This window comes from Callithrix jacchus, chromosome 22, assembly GCF_049354715.1.
Source record: "Callithrix jacchus isolate 240 chromosome 22, calJac240_pri, whole genome shotgun sequence".
NCBI classification, from domain to species: domain Eukaryota; kingdom Metazoa; phylum Chordata; class Mammalia; order Primates; family Cebidae; genus Callithrix; species Callithrix jacchus.
Genome location: NC_133523.1, coordinates 37,426,218 through 37,435,718, shown reverse-complemented (window position 1 = coordinate 37,435,718; position 9,501 = coordinate 37,426,218). Strand labels below are relative to the sequence as shown.

The following is a 9,501-nucleotide window of genomic DNA, read 5'->3' as shown; positions in this document are numbered from 1 at the left end:
GGTGTTTACCCACCAGGGGGCAGCATCGGACTCAAGCGGCTGTAAACCAAGAAACCTGGAATGAGGGGTGTAGGGGCCTGGATTCTTGGGACCAGAAGGGAGTAGACTCCCTGCTAAACCAGACCCACCTCCCCGCAGACTTCATCCAGGTACACTGCCAGGAAATGCTGGATCCTCAGCTCCTCCCCTTAAAGACCTTAGGTTAGCAGGACTCGCCCTGGTCCCAGGGAGACCAGGCTCAGCATCCACCAGGGGGAAATAATAATCTCTTGGGTCTCAAAGGCTCCAGTGACCCAGACACCCTGCAGAACTGAAGCAAAGTTAGCAGGAAACCAGAAACAAACTGACAAAATACTGGAAATGCAGCTGGGTACGGAGGTTCACACCTGTAATCCCAGCACTTTGGGAGACAAGACAAGAGGATGGTTTCTCCAGTTGGAGACCAACCTGGGCAACACAGCAAGACCCCATCTCTAAAAAAAAAACAATTAAAAACTAGCCAGGTATAGTGGCACACTCCTGCAGTCCCAGCTACTCAGGAGGGTGAAGCAGGAGGATCACTTAAGCCCAGGAGTTCAAAGTTGCAGTGAGCTGTGACTCCACCACAAACTCCAACTTGGACAACAGAGTGAGACCCTGTTTCCAAAAACACACAAAAACTGGAAATGCAAGTTCTGTCCAGCTGTGACAGCTCTTGGACCAACTCTCTGGCCCCTCATAGGCCCTGAGTTTGGAACTGAGATGATTTATACCCAGGACATGCCTTCAAAGGGCTTCTGATGCTGGATTCAGAGAGGGTGGGGAAACAGACACAGGCTGTCACAATCCCCAGGGGTTCCACCTGTGGTAGTCAGGGAGGGCTTCACAGAGGTGGTAATCTGAGGTTGGCATTAAAGAATGAACAAAAGTCTGCTAGGAAGGAAAAACATGCCAGGTTGTGACAGCCGGCCGGCAGTGATCAGTGCTGCCACCTGGCTAGAAACAGCTTCCCCCAGACCAGAAGTTCAGATGCAAAGTGGGGAGGGATATGAGGGACCTGATAGCCTGGAGTACTATTTGGACTAAACTGGAGGGAAGCGGGGAGCCATAGGAATCAGGGAGCAGGGTCAGCTCAGGGCACAGAAAGACCCTGCTGGAACACTGGGGGATGGACCGAAAAGGGCAAAAGTGGAGCCCTACAGGCCAAGGAGGCCTGAGCTGGGGCAGGAGCTATGAGGGTAGAGAGTGTAGGTGGAGCATCCCAGAGCCATAAAAGATGGGAAGAGGGAGGCTGAGGCGGGTGGATCACGAGGTCAAGAGATCAAGACCATCCTGGCCAACATGGTGAAAACCCATCTCTAAAAAATTAGCCGGGCGTGGTGGCACGCACTTGTAGTCCCAACTACTCAGGAGGCTGAGGCAGGAGAATTGCTTGAACCCTCGAGGCAGAGGTTACAGTAAGCTGAGATTGCACCCCTGCACTCCAGCCTGGGTGACAGAGCGAGACTACATCTCAAAAAAAAATGGGAAGAACAGCACTTACTGACAAGGTTTCAGGAGAGCAAGGGAACAGAGATGGCACACAGGTCTGGCCAGGGGAGCAGGTGGACAGTGAGGCTGTCTCTTCACTGAGAGGAGGCTTAGGCTCAGGTGCGTGTGGGGAGCCGGGCCTCCTGAGGCCATTCTGGACATGGTGAGCTGGAAGGTCTCAGTAAGACAACCCAGGAGGCAGCAGGGGTCAGAAGTGCAGTCTGGGGCCAGATGCAGTGGCTCTCGCCTATAATCCCAGCACTCTGGGAGGTTGAGGTGGGTGGATCACCTGAGGTCAGGAGTTCAAGACCAGCCTGACCAACATAGTGAAACGCTGTCTCTACTAAAAATATAAAAATTAGCCAGGTGTGGGGGTGCACACCTGTAATCCCAGCTACTTGGGAGGCCGGGGCAAGAGAATCGCTTGAACCTGGGAGGCGGAGATTGCGGTGGGCCAGGACTGCACAAGTGCACTTCAGCCTGGGCAATAAAGTAAGACTCTGTCTCAAAAAACAAATAAGTGCAGTCTAGGTGGAGCCAAGGGACTGGAACCTTTCCAGGAAGCCTGGGCAGGTGGGACAAGAGGAGGGCCAGGACAGAGACAGCCCTGAGGATCACATCCCAATAAAGGGGTAGGTGGGATGGGCAGTGGAAGGCAAGGCTGGAGGGCTCTAAGGAGCAACCAGAGAGGAAGGAAGCTGCCCAGGAAGTAGGATGCAGGGCAAAGCGAGTTTCAGGGAGTGGACCATGTCAAATGAGGATTGAAATGTTATCCTCAGGTCTCAGCAGTAAGCAGGTGACCTCAGTGATGCTGTCCAGCACCACTGTAGGGCTCTGGCAGTTGGGAAGCCAGACATAGTGGGTTGAAGAGGGAGTAGAAGGTAAGGAATTGAGCCCGTGGGTGCCACAAAGGGGCTTGATACAGGGCACATGTGTTTAGAGATGATGGACATGTTCGAATGCTGGCGGGGTGGGAGAGACTGAAGATGCAGAAACAAGAAAGCGGTTTCTTGAGAGGATGAGAAGCAAGGGATCCTCAGCTCAGAGGTCACGTTCACCCAACAAGTGACTTCTGAGTCAGGGCCTGTGCTGGGGCAGGGAGCCGTATAGCCCAGAACTCTTCCTGAAGGTCTAGATCCACCGGCCTGAGTGACAGCTTCCCGTGTCCAACTCATAGAATCCCTTGCTCACCTCTGTCTTTTAAAAGAGTCACTACCCTTAGCCGGGTGCGGTGGCTCAAGCCTGTAATCCCAGCACTTTGAGAGGCCAAGGCAGGTGGATCATGAGGTCAAGAGATCGAGACCATCCTGGTCAACATGGTGAAACCCCATCTCTACTAAAAATACAAAAGGTTAGCTGGGCATGGTGGCGCGTGCCTGTAATCCCAGCTACTCAGGAGGCTGAGGCAGGAGAATTGCCTGAACCCAGGAGACGGAGGTTGCGATGAGCTGAGATCGCGCCATCGCACTCCAGCCTGGGTAACAAGAGCGAAACTCCGTCTCAAAAAAAAAAAAAAAGAGTCACTACACATCAACCTGCTCCTTTCCTGTCCCCACCTCAGGGATGGCTACACCGTCCTCCAGGCCAGAGCTCTGGGTCTCATCCTGGATGCTCCCTTGTCCCATAGCCCATCAATTCCCACTTTCTGTTCTCTCTGCCTCCTGAATCTCTCTTTTTTTTTTTTTTTTTTTTTTGAGACAGGGTCTCACTCTTGTGCGGGTTGGAGTGTGGTGGCACGATCTTGGCTCACTGCAGCCTCCACTTCCCAGGCTCAAGTGATCTTCCTGCCTCAGTCTCCTCAGTAGCTGGAACCATAGGCACACAGCACCACAGCCAGCTAATTTTTTCGTAGAGTTGAAGCTGTCACTATGTTGCCCAGGCTGGTGTCAAAGTCCTGGGCTCAAGTGATCCTCCTACCTCGACTTCCCAAAGTGCTGAGATTACAGGCATGAGCCACTGCACCCAGCCTTGCCTCCTGAATCTCTATCTTATCCCCTCGACCTCTTCCCTGATCCAGGCTCCACTCTCCTCCCTGAATCCCTGTCAGAGCCACCTCCTGGGCCACTGGCTTCCAGTTCCATTCCTCCAGTTGTGGTCCAACTATGACCTTGTCCTCCGCTACTCTCAACCCTTCCATGGCTCTCCACTACCCCCTCACCCTCAGGACAAACTCCAAGCTCCTCAGCCTGGATTCTGCCCATCTCTTCGGCCTCCTCCAGCCTTACAGTTCCCCTACTGGCCACACAGACTTGACTGGCCTTCCCCTTGGGCACCTGCACACAGCACTGCTCCTGGATGCCTCCCTGCCTTTGGTCACGCAAAAACACCCTCCCCACACCCTCTTCTCCACTTTGCCTGGCACCTCCTACCCCTCCAAGATCCAGCTCCAATGGTCCCTCCCCTGGAAACCCTTTGCGAACCACACCAAACTAAAAACAGTCTCTCCCGGACCTCCCATCGCCTCTGCACACCCCTGCCCGTCAATGTCTGTCCTCCCATCTGACCCGGGCTCCTTGAGGGCACGGCCCAGGCCTGACTCATCTTGGTACCAGCATCGCCCAGCACGAGGCTTGGCACACCAGACGCCTCCGGAAATATTTGTCTAAGTAATAGGTGGGACAGTGTATGAGTGAGTGGCTAGACCAGGGAATCTGTGAGTGAGGGAGTTAAGGAGGGAAGGAAGAGCTGAACGGATGAAGGAGCAGGAAGGCAGGAGTAGACGAGAATCAGGCTTAAGCTGGGAAGAATGGATGGATAAATAACTGAGATCCCCCTTCCCGGACTCAGTTTCTCCAGTGAAGCAAGATGGGTTCGCCGGGGCTGAGTTCCCCCTTCCGCCTCAAGCCTCACCATGCCTCACGGTTTCCCACCCGAGCTCTGTCCAGAATCCCAATACTAGGCGTGCTGGGAAGGGCTTACCCGACCGGACCCGCAGAACTGGTTCCCACGCGAGCCCGCTCGGGCCTCCGCAGAGTACACCGGGATTCCGATGCGTCAGGTTCCGGGTCTATGTTCTATTGGCCGACTGACGGGGCCTGGCAGAGACTGGCGTCTACGGCAGCCTATCGCTGTTCAAGTTGGGCTGTGGTCCCGCCTACTAGGGAAAGTGTCCTGACTGGTCCAGGGAAGTAGAAGGCTGAGTGCCATTAGCTGGAAGGCAGTGACTGACGTCACGGATAGCTTATCGCAGCTAGACTTCGAAGGAGAGCCTCGCCTGTCGGACCCGCCTCCGGAGGGACCGAATCGGGGTGGGAGCACCGGGCGTAGACTGTCGCAGAATAGCCATGAATGGGGATTCTGGCTCCACATACCTGGGCTGTTTGTTGACCTGATCCTTGGGTCTTGAGGAAGGTTGGGGATCTAAGAGTTCAGACTCCTTGATCTCGAAGGAGGAGAAGGCTGGAACGCGAGGAAGGAGGGACTGGGGGCCCAGACCCCTGGGTCAGAGGGAAGAGGGGGCAGGGAACCTGAAGGGTTGGTGTCTAGGAGCGGGAACTCCGAGATCTTGAGTCACTCGCCCGCCCAGGGATGACAGGTTTGGGGTTCAGGATTTTATGAGGCTATTTATGGGAAGGGAGCCAGGCCTTACCCCCAGGCAAGTGTTCTGGGTAATGAGGTGGAGCTCGGTCTATAGAGAAGGAGAGGGAAGAGGCTTAGGGGAAGCTCTGGCCTGGATATGCCCTTTCTTTATCCCGAAAAGGGAAGTCAGGGGCAGGTGATGTCTGCAAAAGGAAGCCAGAGCTAGAGGTGACTAGAGACTCACGTGAGACCAAGAGGAAAACAGAGATACCAAAAGGGAGATAAAAAGAATAAAACAGTAATAATCATAGCGCTTTCTTTACGGAGTTTACTGTGGCCTGGTTCTGTGCTAAGCGTTTTACATAATTATCTCATGTCTTCCTCATCACAGCTCTGAGAGATTGGATTATTATTATTATTATCCCCATTTTACAAGTGAGAAAATTGAGGCCCAGTGAGGGAGAATCAAGATACAGACGTAACAATACAAGAGAGACACAAAACACAGATGGAGATAAAAAGTCACAGACCCAGAGAGAAAAAAGAAAAGGCAGGCAACAAGAAAAGGAAAGGGGCTGAGAGCTGGGACTCCTGGGTCTGGGGGACTGGAGAGGCGGGGACTCAGACTCCTGGGTCCTGGGAAAGGCAGGGCCAAGGATGGGGTCTCCCAGGCATTTTCTCCCGTAAATCCACAATGCTAAGCTGGTTCAACCCTTCTGACTGTGGGTGTGAGCCTGGTTTCGGTGGAAAATAATGATTAGGAGGCACAGATACATCATTAGCCTATTAGGAGGTGATAAGAAAATGAATCATGGGGGTGCCCTTAGCCTGGAAAGGACCTTTCCTCCTCGGCCTCTGTTCTTTGATCTACACAGATCTGGCCTTTTCCATCCCTCTTCATCTCTGCATCTCCGTCACTCAGAACTGTCACTGAGGGTCGGGCACACTGGCTCATGCCTGTAATCCCAGCACTTTGGGAGACCAAGGCAGAAGAATCACGAGGTCAGGAGTTCAAGACCAGCCTGGCCAAGAAGGTGAAACCCCCTCTCTACTAAAAATACAAAAATTAACCAGGCACAATGGCAAGCACCTCTAGTCCCAGCTACTCAGGAGGTTGATACAGGAGAATCGCTTGAACCCAGGGGGCGGAGGTTGCAATGAGCCGAGATCATGCCACTGCACTCCAGCTTGGGTAGCACAGTGAGACTGTCTCAAAAAAAAAAAAATTTTTTTTTAACTGTCACTGAAGCCCACTGTGGAGGCAGAGGGCCACCCTGAGGCAGCAACGGTGTTCCTGGTGGGTGTTCATCTCTCTGGGTCTCCGCTTTCCCCCAGGCCCTGAACCAACCAGAGGTCCTGGCACATTGCAGGAAGTGCTCACAGAATGAATGGACAGGCATCCCCATCTCTGTGCAGCTCTTCTTCTGTCCCCATCCAGCCATTGTTTTTCTGTGTCACCATCACGTTTCTCAGCCTCTCCCTGGCCTCATTGTTCTCCTCCCACCTTCCCTTTCAACCTTGAGTTTCTCCCTGAGCCACTGGGCCCACTATCCCCGTTAGAGTGAAACTGAGGCTTATTTTGGAAGGATCTCTCTCCCAGGGGTCACCTATGTAGGGGAGTAGCCTCACAGCTGAGAGAAGGGTTCTCAAGACTCCAATTACAGACACACTCCCAGCACCTCAGAGTCAGAAACACAAGATCACACCAAACGCGTGCCTTCACAATTTGTGTTAGATTTGATCTTGCATTTGCACCCACACAATCAAAGAATCACACACACACAGCAATATTGCCTACAAGCACAAACACAAACATAGGCAAACAATCACAGACTCACCCGTGATGACAGCACACAAGAAACCTATTCCACATGCAAAACAGACACCCCAGCGATGCAATTACATGCCCAGTCAGTGAGAGGCCACGCATCCACCTCCTACTGGAAAGACAATGAGCAAAGCCTAGGGAAATAACCCCAGTCTTTGCTCATTGTCTTTCTAGTAGGAACTAGAAGAACCCAGCAGTATCCCTAGCAACTAGAACACATCAGCAGTAGCAGCAACAACACAAAATATTTTCTACGTGACAGACACAATTCCAAATACTTTTCTTTTTTTGTTTTGATACAGAGTTTCACTCTTGTCACCCAGGCTGGAGTGCAATGGCACGATCTTGGCTCACTGCAACTTCCGCCTCCCAGGTTCAAGCGATTCTGCTCCCTCAGCCTCCCAAGTAGCTGGGATTACAGGCACACGCCACCATGCCCAGCTAATTTTTGTATTTTTAGTAGAGACGGTGTTTCACCACATTGGCCAGGCTGGTCTTGAACTCCTGACCTCAGGTGATCCACCCACCTCAGCCTCCCAAACTGTTGGGAGTACAGGCGTGAGCCACCACACCCAGCCTTTTTTAAATTTTTATTGTTTTTTGAGGCAGAGTCTCACTCTGTTGCCCAAGATGGAGTGCAGTGGTGCCATCTCGGCTCACTGCAACCTCCACCTCCCGGATTCAAGCGATTCCCCTGCCTCAGCCTCACGAGTAGCTGGGATTACAAGTGCCTGCCACCACGCCCAGCTAACTTTTGTATTTTTAGTAGACATGGAGTTTCACCATGTTGGCCAGGCTGGTCATGAACTCCTGACCTCAAGTGAGCTGTCCACCTCAGCCTCTCAAGCTGCTGGGATTAAGGCATGAGCCACCACACCCGGCACACTTTTTATTTAATCCTCTAAACAACCTTATTTGTAACAACCCATCTTATAGGTGGGAAAATTGAGGTCTAAACAAGTTTAGTGACTTGCCCAAGGACAGGCAGCCAGAATTTGGTGTGTTTTTCTTGAGATGGAGTCTCACTCTGTCACTCAGGCTGGAGTGCAATGGCTCAATCTTGGCTCACTGCAACATCCACCTCCTGGGTTCAAGCAATTATCCTGTCTCAACCTCCCGAATAGCTGGGACTACAGGCACACACCACCACACCTGGCTAATTTTTTTGTGTTTTTTTTTTAGTAGAGATGGGGTTTCACCATATTCACCAGGCTAGTCTTGAACTCCTAACCTTAAGTGATCTGCCTGCCTCGGCCTCCCAAAGTGCTTGGATTACAGATGTGAGCCACTGTTCCCAGCCAGCAGTCAGAAATTGAACCCAGCAGTCAGAATTTGAACCCAGGTGGGGCACAGTGGCTCATACTTTTAATCCCAACACTTTCAGAGGCCAAAGCAGGAGGATTGCTTGAGACCAGCCTGGGCAACATTGCAAGACTCTGTCTCTACAAAAAAAATTTTAAAATTAGCTGGCATGGGCCAGGTGCCATGGCTCACACCTGTAATCCCGGCACTTTGGGAGGCCAAGGGAGGTGGATCACGAGGTCAGGAGTTCAAGACCAGCTTGACCGATATGGTGAAATCCCATCTCTACTAAAAAAAAATATATATATATACAAATATTAGTCACCTGTAGCCCCAGCTACTCGGGAGGCTTGAGGCAGAAGAATCACTTGAACCTGGGAGGTGGAAGTTGCAATAAGCCAAGATAACACCACTTCACCACTGCACTCCAGCCTGGGAGACGGAGCAAGGCTTTGTCTAAAAAAAAAAAAAAAAAAAAAGTTGGCATGGTGGCACATACCGGTGGTCCCAGCTACTCAGGAGGCTGAGGTAGGAGGATCACTTGAGCCAGGGAGGTCAAGGCTGCAGTGAGTTCCCCCACTCCCTGCACTCCTGCCTGGGCAACAGAGTGAGACTTTGTCTCAACAAAAAAAGAATTTGGAGCCAAGTGCTGTGGCTCACACTTGTAATCCCAGCATTTTGAGAGTCTGAGTCGGGTATGTTACCTGAGGTATGGAGCTCGAGACCAGCCTGGCCAACATAGTAAAACCCCGTCTCTACTAAAAATACAAAATTAGCCAGGTATGGTGGTGGTGGAGGCCTGTAATCCCAGCCATTAGAAAGGTTGAAACAGGAGATCACTTGAATCCAGGAGGTGGAGGTTGCAGTGAGCTGAGATCATGCCATTGCACTCCACCCTGGGCAACGAGAGCAAAACTTCATCTCAAAAAAAAAAAAAAATTTGAACCCAGGCTTTCTGGCTCCAGAGTCCACCACATAAGGCTACCATTTAATAAATACTTGCTGCCTTAATCCAATCAGAATGATAGAATCAGAATAACTGAGAACACACCCAAACACCAGCGTAGACTCACAGGAGGGCAATACAGACACACAAATAGAACAGACCCTCTCACATCGCACCGCAGACCATAGAAAAAGCACAAAGAGACACATCATGACAGTTGGAGATTGTCATGACAATTGGTCACAACCACACACAACACACCCAGACCAGAACACAGGGGCACACCCAGAGCTCCCAGAGTCCCTCCTGTTCCGCTCCCAGCCCCGCTGGGCTGGCCCTCAAGGAAACAGCAGGTTGAGGATGGGAAGGGGGCCACCCCACTTGTCCGCTCAGCTCA

The 9,501-nt window shown here is 52.0% G+C and overlaps 1 long non-coding RNA gene across 3 annotated transcripts in view; it reads right to left on the bottom strand.

Moving 5' to 3' along the window:
- Nucleotides 1-4,489, bottom strand: part of LOC144580782 (uncharacterized) — a 137,473-nt gene extending 132,984 nt beyond the window's left edge. For all 3 annotated transcript variants that reach the window (XR_013530921.1, XR_013530920.1, XR_013530922.1), the window contains exon 1: nucleotides 4,429-4,489. This is a non-coding gene — a long non-coding RNA (uncharacterized LOC144580782). The remainder of the gene's footprint in view (nucleotides 1-4,428) is intronic.
- Nucleotides 4,490-9,501: the final 5,012 nt, after the last annotated feature.